The following is a 15408-nucleotide window of genomic DNA, read 5'->3' as shown; positions in this document are numbered from 1 at the left end:
TGTATGTGACTTGCAGGATGAGTAAAGGATAGCAGGATGTCAATGGGTCAACAGCAATAGTAGACATGTTATTTACTACAAGTGGCCATACTAGTCATGGGTAAACTTGAAAGGAACCCTCTCTCATTCTCAACAGGAAGAATAGAACAGAACATAATAGAATTCTTTAATATGCTCAGACTTCATTAAGTATGGAGCACAGCTCAAAAAAAAAAAAACTATGAAATAATTTCACGACCAAAAGATACCTGGCAAAAACATGCAAATACAATACTAGGGGCCAAAAACCAGCTACAATTATCCACCTACCTAAAGATACTCATAATCGACCTAATAAACAATGACAAATTCTTTAGAATATTTACACTTGTACTCTGCATTAAGTCACCATATTTGCTAACTGTTGGCCTAGCCATGTAGCATCTGTGTGTATATATATATCCATCCCTCCACCTTACAGTGTCCTCATTAGTGCATTGAAGAGACATGAAATTCGTCCCCTATAACAATAATATTACATTTATTACAAAATTGTTCATTTATTACAAAACTTCTGTTTACTGATATCCATCTACCAACATTTACTGGTAATATATTATTACTAGTTCTGAATCTGGTAATCAGGATATGGCTGCTATTTGGTAGTTCAACAAGGTATGCCTTCATACCACAAACAAACTTAAACAATTTGTAATTACCACACAAGATTTTTGTGGACAAACTATGACACCAACTAGTGATCCACTGATTTTTAACCCCTTCCCAGGAGTGTACTACCAAAAAAAAAAATAATAATAATAATATATATAAATAGACTGACAATTTTCATCCATACATCTATATATAGTTTCTCCAGCAAATGGACATTCCAAATTGACATTAGCTATATTATTATGGAACATGCTACAACGTTCAAAACACCTATATATAGATCCTGTGCCAGGAAGGGGTTAACAGAGCAGGGCAGATTGTAGGACCAAGTATGCCCTGGTGTGGTGTGTTGGGTGCAATATGGTATTGTCCCACTTTGTGTGGGACTCGATACCATGCAAGTGAAGACAAACAGTAAAAAAAGAAAAGGAGGGTGCTACTGATTAAACCACTTACAGTGGCTAGTGGCTGCTGCTGTGAGCCAGGTGAAGCAAAGTAAATAGTCAGAGCCTTGCCTAACCCTTAGCTGTCTTAGATGGGTTCTGGTGTAAGTAGTGTGAATAGTAGCAGTGTCACATGGTTGCTGCTGTTATAGGTGATGAGCTCTAGTACTGGTGAGTCTCACTGGTCCGCCTACCTTTATAGGCCTAAACAAAAGACACGCAACATGCACCACGATCTCAACAGGAACAATTTTCCCCAATAGTGCATTATTTTAATTAACAACCCATACCTTTATACAGTCAACTCTCGATCATAGTGAGTTTGAATAATGCGATTTTAACTTAACGTAACTTGATATTTACAGAGCTACAATTACATAACATGATTTATTTGATTTGACGGGTTAATGACTTGATGACATCACATGCATCCATGGTGCTTCTGGTGGGAACCACACTGGGCCAGGATCCAAGAAACCTAACACTGAGTGGAGCAACTTCTGGCCAAGAAATGATATCCACGAACACATGGGGATACATTGTTGCCATGGTAATGAGATTGTGACCAGGTTGCCGGTAAAACCACCACCTGAAGGGGTGTTGCTGTCTCATATATACATTATGTTCACAAAACTTTTCTATTTTTACAAGCCTTACCACGCCACGCTTGGAAATCATAGTGTAGGACACGAGGTGAAAACACAGAAAAACTATCCACTCAGTGTGGGTTAGCTCTAGACTGAGGAGTGACGACTGAGAGAGAACAGTTCAGCATCTCTGAATTATCACTCAGTGCCACAGTCATGATTGTACATAAATACAAAGATAAGATATCCAATATAGCAGGCAACAGAGGGGCGGAAACACAAATATTTCGGTAAAAGCAACACACAAGCTAAAAGGGGGTCACAAGAAGCAGCCACAGATCATTGGAGGCAGCAGCTTTTCCATATTCTCAGGAATCTTGTCATCCCAGTCACATGTAGTTTTCCATAACTGCTGTATGAATAGTCATGCTCTGAATGTGACAGGTAAAACAACACATAGTAGATCAAAGATGCTAGCCAATACGTACATTTAATACATTCCTTTTTGGTCATCACCGCATTACTGGGGACTTTGCAATGATAACTGATCTTGAGAGGTAGACCAGTAAACTTCGAGCATCTTTACTCTCGCTTGATTCACTGTGGCTGTCTTTACTCTTTGCTCAAGTTCATTTTGTAAAGATTCACTCTCTTAGGTGTAGGTAAGCTTCAGAGATGGTTTTGATAGTTAAATCACAGTTCTTTTTATTTCTTGCTCCTTGTTACCAATCCCTTGCAAATTATAAATATACAAACCCCTCTGCATTTTTTTTATTTCTTTATTAGTCTTTTATAAGTAGTTGATTGTGAATATTCCCGAGATATCTCTTGATAGTTGCATCAAGGTGGGGGCATAGTGGATAAGGTGATGAGCATGGGATCAGGCAGACGTCAAGCGTAGGTTCAAATCCCACCACGTATCACCTTGATACTTTGCCATTTGTCAAGTGGTTTAAAGTTACCTACATGTCACCATGATACCCAGGTTTTCTAAGTGGTTACACCAAAGATGTGCTTGGGTGGTGATATGGGCCCTAATATGGATACCACTATAAATAAAATTGCCTGCGCCACTAATGGGTGGAAACTAACAGCGCTTCCCATATATGCTCTTCAAGTATGCCTACAGGCACTATAGGCCAGGACAAAAAAAAAAAAAATTAAATAAATAAAAAAAATCAAATTGTAGAAAATGAGAACAAGTTAATCCAAACAAAACTACTTTGAACATACTAATAACAAACTCACCATTAGGATATAAGGGATCCTTAGGCCACAAAAATCTTTGATTATCCTGATCTACATTTAACTTTACCATTTAATAAGCCTTTTCATGTCATTAATCCAGGCATATTTAAGCAAACAAAATCTTAAAAAGATCTCAGTTAAGTCTGTTACTAACACAGGTCCTGTCAATACACCACCATTTAAGCTAAGCTCTCGTTCACTAGCCATTGCAGAGCAAACACATACTATTCTTACAGTAATCATACTCTCCTTAACTCCTTTATTTATGGTGACTCTACCTTCTTTATGAATCCTCTCTGTTCCTGACCCCAAATAATCTTTGAATAATGAAAACAAGAGTCAGGATCCTCTACAAATTTCCTTTATAATTCTCTGAAGTGCCCTAAAGTTAGGAAGTTTGAAAAACAGAAGCAGGCAGGGAGTTCCAGAGTTTACCAGGGAAAGATATGAGTGATTGAGAGTACTGGTTTGCTCTTGCATGAGAGAGTAGGACAGAATAGGGGTGAAAAGATGAAGAAAGCCTTGTGCAACAAGGTTGCAGGAGGAAGGGAGGCATGCAATTAGCAAGATCAGAAGATATGTTAGCATGAAAATAGAAGATATTAGCTAAAGATGCAACATTCTAGTGGTGAGAAAGAGGCAGAAGACAGTAAGTCAGAGGAGAGAGTTGATGGGATAAAAACCTTTTGATTTCACCCTATACAATAAAACTATGTGTATACAATAAAACTATGTGAGTGGAAACCCCCCCAAACATGCAAAGAGTACTCCATACACGGGTGGATAAGGCCCTTGTACAGAGTTAGCAGTTGGGTGAGAAAAGATAGCAGAAATGCCTCGGAATGCCCAACTTCTTAGAAACTGTTTTAGCAAGAGATGAAATGAGGTGTAAAGTTTCCAGTAAGTGAAGGACAGACCGAGGATATTTAGTGAGGAAGAGAGAGACAGCTGAGTGTCATTGAAGAAGAGGGGATAGTTGTCTGGAAGGCTGTGTTGAGTTGACAGATGGAGAAATTAAGTTTTTGAGACATTGAACACTACAAAGTTTTCTCTGCCCCACTCAGGAATCTTACAAAGATCAGAAATCAGGCATTCTGTGGCATCCCTGCAGGGACTGTTAACGTGTTAAAGAGTTCGAAATCTTTGAAAAGATGTGAATAGATGGTATCATCAGCATAGGAATGGATAGGACAAAAAGTTCAGTTTAGATCATTGATGAATAATAGAAAGGGTGTGGGTGACAGGACAGGACCCTTGAATAATAGAAAGGGAGTGGGTGACAGGACAGAACCCTCATGAACATCACTGCTAATAGGTTTAGGAGAACAGATGCCATCAACCACAACCTCATTAGAACAGTCAGAGAGGAAACTTAAGATAAAGTTGCAGAGAGAAGGATAGAAACTACAGAAGGGTAATTTTGAGATCAAACCTTTATGCCAGACTCTATCAAAAGCTTTTGATATGTCTAAGGCAGTGGTTCCCAACCTAGGGGTAAATTACCCCAGTGGGGTAATGACCCCATATTTTTGGGGTAATGGATGTTTGGCATGGGATGAGGCAATCAGTTTACATTTTCATATAATTTCAATGAAGATTTCTATTAATTTTTTCTGCTTTCTATGTACGAACTAAAATTACTTCTTTTCGTATTATAGATTTGCATTATTGTATTGCATAGTTTCTATTTTGTCTGCTTTTGAAGTATGAAATAGTTACTTTTTTTCCTATATTACGAGTATTTGTTCATTGGGGTAATGGATGATTGTGAAATTGTATTTTTGGGTAATCGCTGCGAAAAGGTTGGGAAACACTGGTCTAAGGCAACAGCTAAAGTTCACTGAAATCTCTAAAAGAAGATGACCAAGATCTGAACTGAGTCTTGGTCATCCAGATCACCAATAGAGCAGCCTTGATGGAAGACATACTGGCAATCAAATTTAAGAATATGAAGTAACAGATGTTGAATAAATAATCTTCCTATTGAGGATAGCCTAAAAAGAAATTAGATAAACAAGAGTTTAAAGCTAAAGGACAGTAGCTTCAGGGATTGGAACAGTCATACTTTTTAGGAACTGGCTGAATGTAGGCTAATTTCAGGCAAGAAGGAAAGACAGAAGTCAATAGAAAGGTACAGTTTTCGAGAACATTAGGAAGGACTCCATCAGGTCCATAAGCCTTTCGAGAGTCTAGTTAACCCGTTAACTGCGTATTGGGCCACCCGTGTACCAAGCAAATGTTTCACTTGTTGCGTATTGGTACATCTGTGGTCCGAATATCACTTTCTAAAAACTATTACAAACTTGAGTATGTAAACAATTTGAGTATAAATTTGTATTTATTATGACTGCAGATACATTGCTAAGGTACTGGAAAATAAGATAAAAATTATAAGACAATAATTTCATTTGTTGAAAGAAAAAACGACTTCTGAATAACATGTAATGTTTGGTGACATATTACTTTAAAAACATAATCAATATAAGAATATAATGGAATATTAGATAATCATAATGTTGATCACTAATTACACAAGTCATGTTTTTCATTGACATTAAATACAAAGGAGTGGTTGAACCTCACTTTCATTGTAATAGGTGGATACTCTCCTAGCCTTGTTTGTGGCCATCTTGTATCCCTCAGACAGTGAGATTTTCTCATAGCATCCTCTGCATCGCTTCCTTGTATTTTTCATTGGTCCATCTAGTTCCTGTAAGGTATGTTTTTTTCTTGCACCCAATATATCCGAGGTCCTCTTCCCTGGTTTTGTAATTTCCTCAGGAATGTTTTTAGTAAGAGAGAGAATTACTGATTCTATGAAGGTTTTTAGGCATACTTGTTTTGCTGAGCTGTATTTATTGTATAGAATTTGAGCATTTGTCACTGATAACCCAGCAATCATTTCCAGAGCCAGCTTCTTGTACCACTTCCTTGATTTGTTGAGTGGCGAGTAGTAGGAATTGAGTTGATCAGCAACATCAACACTTTCTTTTTTTTTATTGTACTCAATGACACTTTCAGGTTTTACAATCTCTTCTCCTTTTCTGTTTTTCATTCCATTTGGAACTAAGTTATTACCTTACTCAGGTACTGTTGATAGTGTCAAGAATATATTATCATATGCTACAACCCATTCCTGGCACAGTGGTGTACCAATACACAATAGAAGGGAAAAAAAATTACTGGTCCACGATTCGGTATCCGTATATTTGTACCATGGATTTTTACGCTCTATACTAGAGGCCACGCTCTCACAATGATATATACCTCTTCTCTCTGCGAAAGTCCAATGGACACTGGCGTGGTCAGGTAATGAAGGTTACGCCCTGTGGGCGAGTGTGCTGAGTTGCCAAACGCAATTAACGTGTTAAGGCATGGAGAACATCATTAAGAAGAATTTCAATTGAAGGTATGAAATAGTCAGAGGGAGGAGGAGAGGGAGGGGCAAGACCTGAATCATCCAAGGTAGAGTTGCAAAGGTTTGAAAAAAGAGTTGAACTTTAGTAGGCAAGTTTTTTATTATTTTTATTTATTTTTATTTATCTATTTTTTATTTTTTTTTTTTTTGCCATTCCTAAGTAAATTTACTGTATAGCTGTTTTCTTCTGAGGAATATTTTACTATATCCTCAAACTGAAGTAACACCTCTTTGGCTTTATTACCTACTTCCTCAGGTACTGTGCTGACAGGACCTAATTCAAAGAGAGTATTTAAGTCTTAATCTCAAGGAACTCTTCACGACCTCTTTTTTTAACAAGCTGCACCTCTGCTATCTTAAGGATAGTTAATATCTACACATTGGGTCCATCATCAGATGCATTAAAGTGATCACTTAAGGCATAACTATATATGGAGGATAACAATATTATTTCATGCTATGTCATAATAATGGTCAGCACCTATCAGCAAGCTTAATTCCCCTTTACCTACTATCTTGGGGTCTGCTAGTTTATAACCTTTGCTCATCAACCAATCATGTTCTGCCAAACACATAGGACTTTCATAAAAGTGGCTGCCGAGTCTCAGTCTGGGAGGAAAAATGCCTGCTGTCATATCCTGAGGAAAACAGTAATCTATCCTTGTGACAATTGTGTTGATCAACAGGAAAGTACTATACAGTACACAAAAAATGAATTATAGCACCAATAAGCTGCAATACTTTTTGAACAGTAACCATATCAACAACTTCCTCAGACCCAAACCCAACAGCCTGTTTGGAGTAGACATACCAATCTACAATACTTGTTTTGCACTTTACACTGAGCCAAGAATGCCCTGGCTTATCACATAACTAGGGTTTGCACCTGTCGGCTTAAGTTTACAAAATTTTTCCTTGTGATTTTGTTGGACTGAAAATGTGGCTGTGGCAACTGGTTCTAATCTATGTGTCACTACATTCTTGTTAGCTTCTCAAGTTTGCATTTCCTTAAGAAATGCATTGGTGAGCTGATCTGTCTTAGCAGCACTCCTTCAAACCACAACATAATGTTTTCACACATTGGTGCAAGCAATTTCTGGGCTAATATAGCAGTGCAGAATTACTTTAACATAATACCATTAGTTTTGATGGATTTTAACGAATATTCGAAGGCTGCACATGGAATTTTTTTTAATTCATTATTTTATAATCTGGTGTAGCTAAATTAATAAAGCTGTTTATGTATATTGCATTATCTGATCTTCTGTCATGTGTGTCTTCGAACAATCTTAAGGCAGGTTCATAGCTTGCATCTTCTATACTGATACCACTTACTAATTAATGTTAAAGGGATCTCCTGTCATCTGCCCTCTAAAGTAGGTAAATTTCTGAATGTCACTTAAATTTTCTCTACCACGCGTGTGGAGACAAAGAGAGAAAAAAAGGGAGGGTGCTACTGATTAAAATCATACGGTGGTAAGTGGCTGCCGCTGTGAGTGCGAGCCAGCTCAAGCAAAGTAGCCTATACAATGAAAACCTTCTCTATCCCTTCACCTGAACTTAACTGTATTAGATGACTGGTAAAGGTAATGCAGATGGCTAGTAGCGGAGCCATGTGGTTGCTGCTGGTATTGGTGGTGAGTTCTAGTATTGGTGGTGCAGATGCTGATAGTGTTTGAGAGAAAGAACAATACGTATTGAAGTCCCACTCCGAGTCTTCTTCTTCTTCTTGGGGGTTTGTTGGGGCCGTGCAAGCTGTGTGTCACAGCCACTAGTGCCCCAAAGGTCCGGGATGCGGAGGTGATGTAGTCAGGCTATATGCGGTGAAGTTGATTTGTTTTATGTAGGAAGGTCCTGGTGAGGTTGAGTGTCTTGAAAGCCTGATAAGTATTTGTGCAGCCACCCAGGAGGTCAGTCAGTGTTGGCCTGTGTGGGTGAATGGCAGACAGTGAGTGGAGGAGGGCCACACGGTGTGAGTGGTGCCGAAGGCAGTGCAGCAGCAGGTGTTCTGGGGTGTCAGGCTGGGTAGGGCACCAGGGTCAGTGGGGAGAGTCAGTCATGCCCAGCCTGTGTAGGTGGGCATTGAGGCGGGTGTGGCCGATTCTGAGTCTGGTGATGGCCGTGTCCAGTGCCCGGTTGGGGGACTAGATCCACCAGTGGTGTCTTGTGTCCTGTCTAACGTGTCCAAGTGAGGTGTACTGTAAAGCGTCAGTTAATGTTGTGTCCCAGTGTTGCCAGCAGGCTGTCTTGAGGTCAGTGAGGAAGTCTGTCTGGTCAGTAGCTAAGTCAATAGGGGAGGCGTGGGTGTGTGCCTCTGCTGCTGCCCTGTCGGCCACAGTGTTACCCATGACCAACATGGGAGGGCACCCACTGAAGGTGGATGGTGTGTCCCAGGGAGGTCAGGTGGAGGAGGAGGTGGTGAATTATAAGGGTGAGGTGGTGGTGGGAGTGTGGGCGGTGGGATTTTACACTCTGGAGGGCAGAGAGGGAGTCAGAGAAGAGGGCTACGAGTATTGAGCAGGGGGCAGTAAGGGTGGTGGCAAATTGAAGGCCCTCTCTTATGGCAAACAGTTCTGCCGTGATGATGGAGGCAGTGGCTGGTAACCTCCAGGCAGTGGCAAGGGACCTGGAGGGGATGTATATGGCTGCACCAACTGATGGAAGGGTAGTGAGGCAGGAGCCGTCGGTGTAGATGTGGAAGTGGGTGTGGTACCGAGAGTGGAGGAGTGAGATGAATAGAGTTCTGCCCTGCACTGGGCAGCCGGTTTTGAAAAGGAGAGGGCTCTATCTACAAAGGGTGTGTGGGCTTGATAGGACAAGGGGCCATGAAGTGGCTCCCTGCTGTGCTGCAGGAGGAGGGAGTGGAGGGCATGACATCTAGGGGAGGAGGCAAGCTTGGTGTAGGTCCGGACAAGGAAGGTGGAGCGTCTGTGTGACAGGGAGGGGAGGGAAGCCTCTGCCTGAAGGGCACAGACTGGGGAGGACTTAAAAGCTCCCAGTGCAATACGAAGGGCTGAATTTTGTATGATATCCAATTTATGGAGAAGTGATTGTGAGGCCGCTCCATAAACCTCACATCCGTAGTCCAAGCGACTCCGGATATAAGTACAATAAAAATGGAGGAGAGTACGCCTGTCCGCACCCCACTTGACACCAGCCAGGGATTTCATTAAGTTTAGCCTTTTAAGGCATGAGGTCACCAGGTACTGTATGTGGCAGCCCCAGGTTAGGCGGGGCTATCCAACAGTAGGCCAAGGAATTTGTGATTTGATTTGAAAGGGATCGGGAACCATTGATGGTGACCACTGGAACGTTAGGTATTCGCCTTCTGGTGAAGCACAGAAGGCTAGACTTCTGGGCACTCACTGTCAGGCCCCAACGGGCAGTCCAAGAGTGGACAAGGTCAAGCCCACGCTGGAGTGAAAGTTGAGCCTCTTGGATAGTGGAAGCAGAACAAAGGAGGGAAATGTCATCAGCATAGATAAGTGCATGTGTGCCAGGAGAGGAGGGAAAGTCAGAAAGTAAGACATTGAAGAGTAGAGGGCTAAGTGGAGAACCTTGAGGAACACCCCTAGTGATTGGATATGACCTAGAGTAGGTGTTACCAATCGCCAGGGAGAAGGATCTATTTGTCAGGAAGGACTGAACCCAACTTAGTGGTGGACCAAAGAGTCCAAGGCGGGCAAGTTTCTCGAGAATTGAGTTGTGTGAGGCGGAGTCAAAAGCACCCTTAAGATCTAAAAAAGCTACTAAAGTGAATTTTTTGTGGTTAAATCCTTCCTGAATGTGATGCTCCAGCAACAACAGGGCATCAAGGGTGCCCCGGTGAGGGCGAAAACCGAACATGTTGGGTGGCAGAAGGTGTTTGCGTTCCAACCACCAGGTTAGTCTATTTTGAATGACATGCTCGAAAACCTTGCTAATGTTAGACAGGAGGCTAATAAGTCTATAAGAGGAAGCCGCCGTCGGGTCCTTGCCAGGCTTAGGAATAGGAATAGTGGTGGCAAGACGCCACACTGATGAGAATGTCCCCGACAACCAGCTGTTGTTGAGGACGTCCAGAAGGAGTTGCAGCAGAGCATCTGGGAGGCATCGAAGGAACTCGTTTGGCACATCATCTGGTCCCGTGGCCTTCTTAGCAGACAGTGAAAGTAAGGTTGAGGTGAGTTCCTGGGGAGTTATAGCGGTGCTAATTTCATGGCTGGAGTGTGAGGAAGAGAGTAGCACAGGATCTGGAGAGCCGAGTGTTGTGTGGATGTGGGTGGCAAGACACTCGGCTTTTTGGGCATCAGTGGTGAGGAGGACACTGTTACTAGTTAACGGGAAGGTTAGAGGGGGTTGTGGGTGGACCATCTTCCTGAAGAAAGACCAGGCTCAGGAGACTCAGGTGGAAAAGGACAGGGAAGCACAAAAGGAGGCCCACGCTGAGCGTTTCTCATCAAGAATAACATGCTTGCACTGGGCCTCTAGGTAATGAAAACGTTGACAGAGTGGAGGGGTCAGGTTCCTTCGCCACGCTGTAAAGACATGACGCTTGGCCTGAAGGGCCGCTGCACACTTCCGAGACCACCAGGGGACTCAAAATGAATAGGAGGGTGGGGGGGAGGAAGTGACAAGGTGAAAGAGGTGGGATCCCACAGTCACCAAGACTTCTGTAAGGAAGTGAATTTTGTCATCTGACAGGAGGGTCATGGGTGGGACGATTGATTTTAACTCTGTCATAAAGATACCAGGTCTCCCTTGTTGAATGACCAACGTGGTCTGCGTGAAGTGGGAGGAGGTGGTGGCACTGATGGGAAAGCAACAATCACAGGAAGATGGTCACTCCCCATGTAAGGGCCAGTAGTTATAGTGGTGAGGAGGAGTGGGCCATTCCCCAGGCACAGGTCTAGGGTGGAAGGGTTCCCTGAAACTGAGTCAATCCTGGTAGGGAGGCCAGGAGGTGTGAGAAGGGAGAGGGAAACACTATCTGCCAGAAAACTCGAGTGACGCCTGAACGGTTTCTCCGGCTCCTGGGGAGGGCCGGTTCCCAGAAGTCATGATGGGCATTAAAGTCACCCATAATTAATGCTGGGGAGGGAAGTTGATGAAACAAATGTTGAAATTCCTGAAGTGATATATCAAGACAGGGATTGTAGATTAGCAGAATGTTTAGTGGGCCTGAGTCAAAGGTGACAGTCACTCCCAGATGCTCTAATCCACCACCTGTGAAAGAAGGGATAGAGAGAGGGCTAGAAGGAAGGGACTGGTGGATCAGCAGAAGTAGGCCGCCTCCTACTTCGCCGGTCTCCCTGTCCTTCCTGTAGGAAGTATAGTTTGGAAAGGAGGGGGAGAATGGGTCTGTCAGCCACGTCTCACAGACACCGACAACGAGAGGAGAGTATGAGGAGAGCGTGGTTTTAAAAGTTGGAAGTTTCCAGTACAAAGATCGAGCATTCCAGAAAATGTAATTGGAGACAAGTGGATCACTCATTGCATGAGTGATGTGATGAAGGAGAGGAGTCCTGGCAGGCACCGAAGGAGGCTCTCGCTGAAGCTAAGCCCTGAAAGCAGGAAGTTAAAGAAATTGAGTGCTATTGGTGCTAATCCCTTAATAAAAGCAGGCCATGCAAAACCCGAAGCATGCTGGGGAACCTTTGGTGGATGGCATTGGTGTAGAGGGGTTGGGGGTACAAATTCCCCACCATCTGGCAAGTCAGTTCGGTAGGGGCCCTTGGGGATTAAGGAGGGTCTGGTGGTGTGTCGTGGTGTGGTTTGTGGTGGTGGCAGCTCCGTTGGGCCTTGGGTGAGGGAGGCTGGGCAGTTAGTGGTACCACACTAATAATGGGGCTCAGGGACTTGATGGGAGCAGGAGTGGGAGCAGGGATGGGTGTAGGGTGAGGAGCAAGGGTGGGGGCAGAGGTGAGGGTTTCAGGTGTGTGAGGGTGAGTGAGGCGTAGGGGAGAAGGTTGAGGATTGCCTGGTTTGGAGGGCGAGTGTGGTTTTAGAGCAGGGTTTGGTGGGCAAAAAATGTCCGGGAGGATACCTCTCATTTTTCATTTGACATCTAGGAGAGAATGGGCCCCGTCATGCTGCAGTTCTTGCAGCTGCACTGCCTGGAGGCGAGCCGGGCACTGTTTGGAAGTGGGACGGTGGCTGGGACCACAAAACAAACAGTGGTCCTCCCTGACACACCCGTCAGTGTCATGGTAACCACTGCATTTCTTGCAACAGGCACACCCATTGCAGGAAATGTTGCCGTGGCCAAACAGGAGGCAGCGGGTGCAGTGCAGGACTGGGAGGGTGTAGGGCTAACATGGTAGACCATGTTTCCTAGGGCCACCCTCTCAGGGAGGGGCCCACGGAATTTCAGGCGAATGGCCAGGTTCGGGACTGTCTGCCCGTCCTTGTCATGGTCTGGGAGGCGTAAAACATCAACAATCTGAGTGGGGCAGCCGTCTAGGATGGTTATCTGAGTCATGATGTTATGTTTAGTCATGTCAGGGGAAACAGGGTAAATTCTACCAAAGTCATAGGTAGGGTCATTGTCAGTGGCCACCCAGCACTTAATAGGCCACTCCCCCAGTCGGGTTACTGACTCTGGGGCCTGTTCCAGGTGATCGAGGTTGGCCACCTCAAACGTAATTCCTCGGCCACCTCCAGTGATGGCCAAGGTCTGCTCGATGTATTTTTTGGCAAAAATTGAGCCACACACAGCCCTGGAGACCTTAGATGGGTGGATGAAGCACCTACTTCCATCAAGAGAGCGAATGAGTATCACCTGCTTACGAGTGGGGGGCGGGCGTGGGGGCCAAGCAGACTCAGCAGTGCGAGGAGGGGTAGAGGCCGTCACACAAGCGTAGGAGCGGGTTGCACAATCCATAGCAGGCGTTGTGGATTTGACAGATTTGTGTGTCTTACCAGGTGATGGTGTTCTGGTACGTTTGATGACCGTGGTGGAGTCGTCCATGTGGTAACCTAGGGAGGTGGAGCCGGCGCATACGGGGTTAGAGCCCGGCTGGACCGCTGTTTTCACCAGAGGCATCACCTCCACAGCGTCATCCAGCTTGTCCGTAGTTGTTACTGTCTGCTCTGGTGGTGGCGATGCTTGAGCTCTGTGGGTGAGGTAGTTGACATGGAGTTGCTCGGAACCGACGTCTGGTCAACACGCTGGCTAGCTTGAGTCTCCACTCCACACTCCGAGTCACTGGTCCCCTTATAGGCCTAAACGAAAGACGACCGACATGCGCCTCAATCTTAACGTGTGCATTTTTCCTCAATAGATCATTATTCTGACTAACAACCCATATTTTTATATATACATAATGTACACTATTATACTATGCATTAGTTATGATTGGTATGGAGTGGTGTGGTATGGTGTGGTGCAAGGAATATACAGAATCCTTGGTGCGGTGTGGTGTGGTGGTGCTGTGGTGTGATGGTATCCGGTGGCGCAGTGGTTCCCAAGTCCCAACCTGTGTGGCAAGCGTACCACAATGCCTTCCAGGTGGTACATGAACACTTTCAGGATCATATGCGATTTGTAGCTAAATTTAATTCATTTCTCAGAAAAAAAAGAAAAAAAGTTATTGCCTTTCACAAGATAATCTGGCATCGATCAGCTGGTGGAGAAGAAACAGATGCATCTCTCACATTAAATCAAGCGGTGTTCTTTGTTGTTAATTCATTTGTGTTTTCTACTTATGAAAAATTGATATTCACTGGAACTGCCCGAATTGGGTTTTTCTGTTAGCAGCAGGTGGTTCGCTAACAGGGGCTTCACATTAAGAGGCTCGCATGTTTGTCTCGCCGGTCCCGGGACTCGAACCTGGGCCTTCTTGGTTATGAGCCGAGTATGCTAACCACTACACTACGCAATGTGTGTGTGTGTGTATGTGTGAGGATACATGAATGTATTTACCTAGTTGTAGTTTTACAGGGCCTGGGCTTTATGCTCGTGTGGTTCCGTCTCCATATCTACACTTATCCAATTTTTCTTTGAAACTATGTACACTCTTTGCTGACACCACTTCCTCACTCAAACTGTTCCAAGTCTCAACACATCTTTGCGGAAAACTAAATTTTTTTACATCTCTCAGACATCGTCCCTTCCTTAGTTTCTTACTATGCGATCTTGTGCTTCTAAAGTCATATTCTTCTCTCAGGATCAGTTTCTCATTATCCACTTCATCCATTCCGTTAATCAATTTATAAACTTGTATCATATCCCCTCTCTCTCTCTTCTCTACTCCAAGGTTAGTAGATCCATTGCCTTTAGTCTCTCCTCATATGCCATCCCTTTAAATTCTGGAACCATTCTTGTAGCCATTTTTGTAGTCTCTCTAATTTTCTTATGTGTTTCTTTTATGGGAGTCCACACAACTCCTGCATATTCCAATCTAGGTCTTATTTTAGTACTTATCAATTTCTTCATCATTTCCTTGTCCATATAGTGAAATGCTACTCCAATATTCCTTAGCAAATTATACGTATCTCTGAAAATTCTATCAATATGGCTTACCGGTTGATTATTTTCTTCCATTGTCACTCCCAAGTCCTTTTCCTTTTTTTTACTTTTTCTAGTTCTACTCCATCTCCCATCTTATAGATTCCCACTGGTCGTCTTTCACTTTTTCCCATTTCCATGACATGGCTTTTGTCCACATTGAATTCCATCTCCCATTTTTTGCTCCATTTCCAGATCTTGTTTAAGTCTTCCTGTAGTATTTCACAATCCTCTTTTGTTTAATGACTCTGCACAGTTTCGCATCGTCCGCAAACAGATTTATGTAGCTGTTCACTCCCTCTGGCATGTCATTTATATATATACGAGAAAAAGTATTGGTGCCAATACTGACCCCTGTGGCACTCCGCTGTCTACTGTTCTCCACTTGGACTTCATATCTTTAACTATCGTCCTTATTTCTCTCCCCCTTAAGTAATTCTTCATCCATCTCAATGTGCTTCCTTTTAAGCCACCCTTCTCCTCTAACTTCCATAGTAATCTTTCATGTGGCACTTTATCAAAAGCCTTTTTTAGATCTAAATAAATACAGTCAACCCATCCTCTCTCTCTTGT

This window comes from Portunus trituberculatus, chromosome 23 (genome assembly GCF_017591435.1).
Source record: "Portunus trituberculatus isolate SZX2019 chromosome 23, ASM1759143v1, whole genome shotgun sequence".
NCBI classification, from domain to species: Eukaryota; Metazoa; Arthropoda; class Malacostraca; order Decapoda; family Portunidae; genus Portunus; species Portunus trituberculatus.
Note: the sequence above shows the minus strand (reverse complement) of the source record.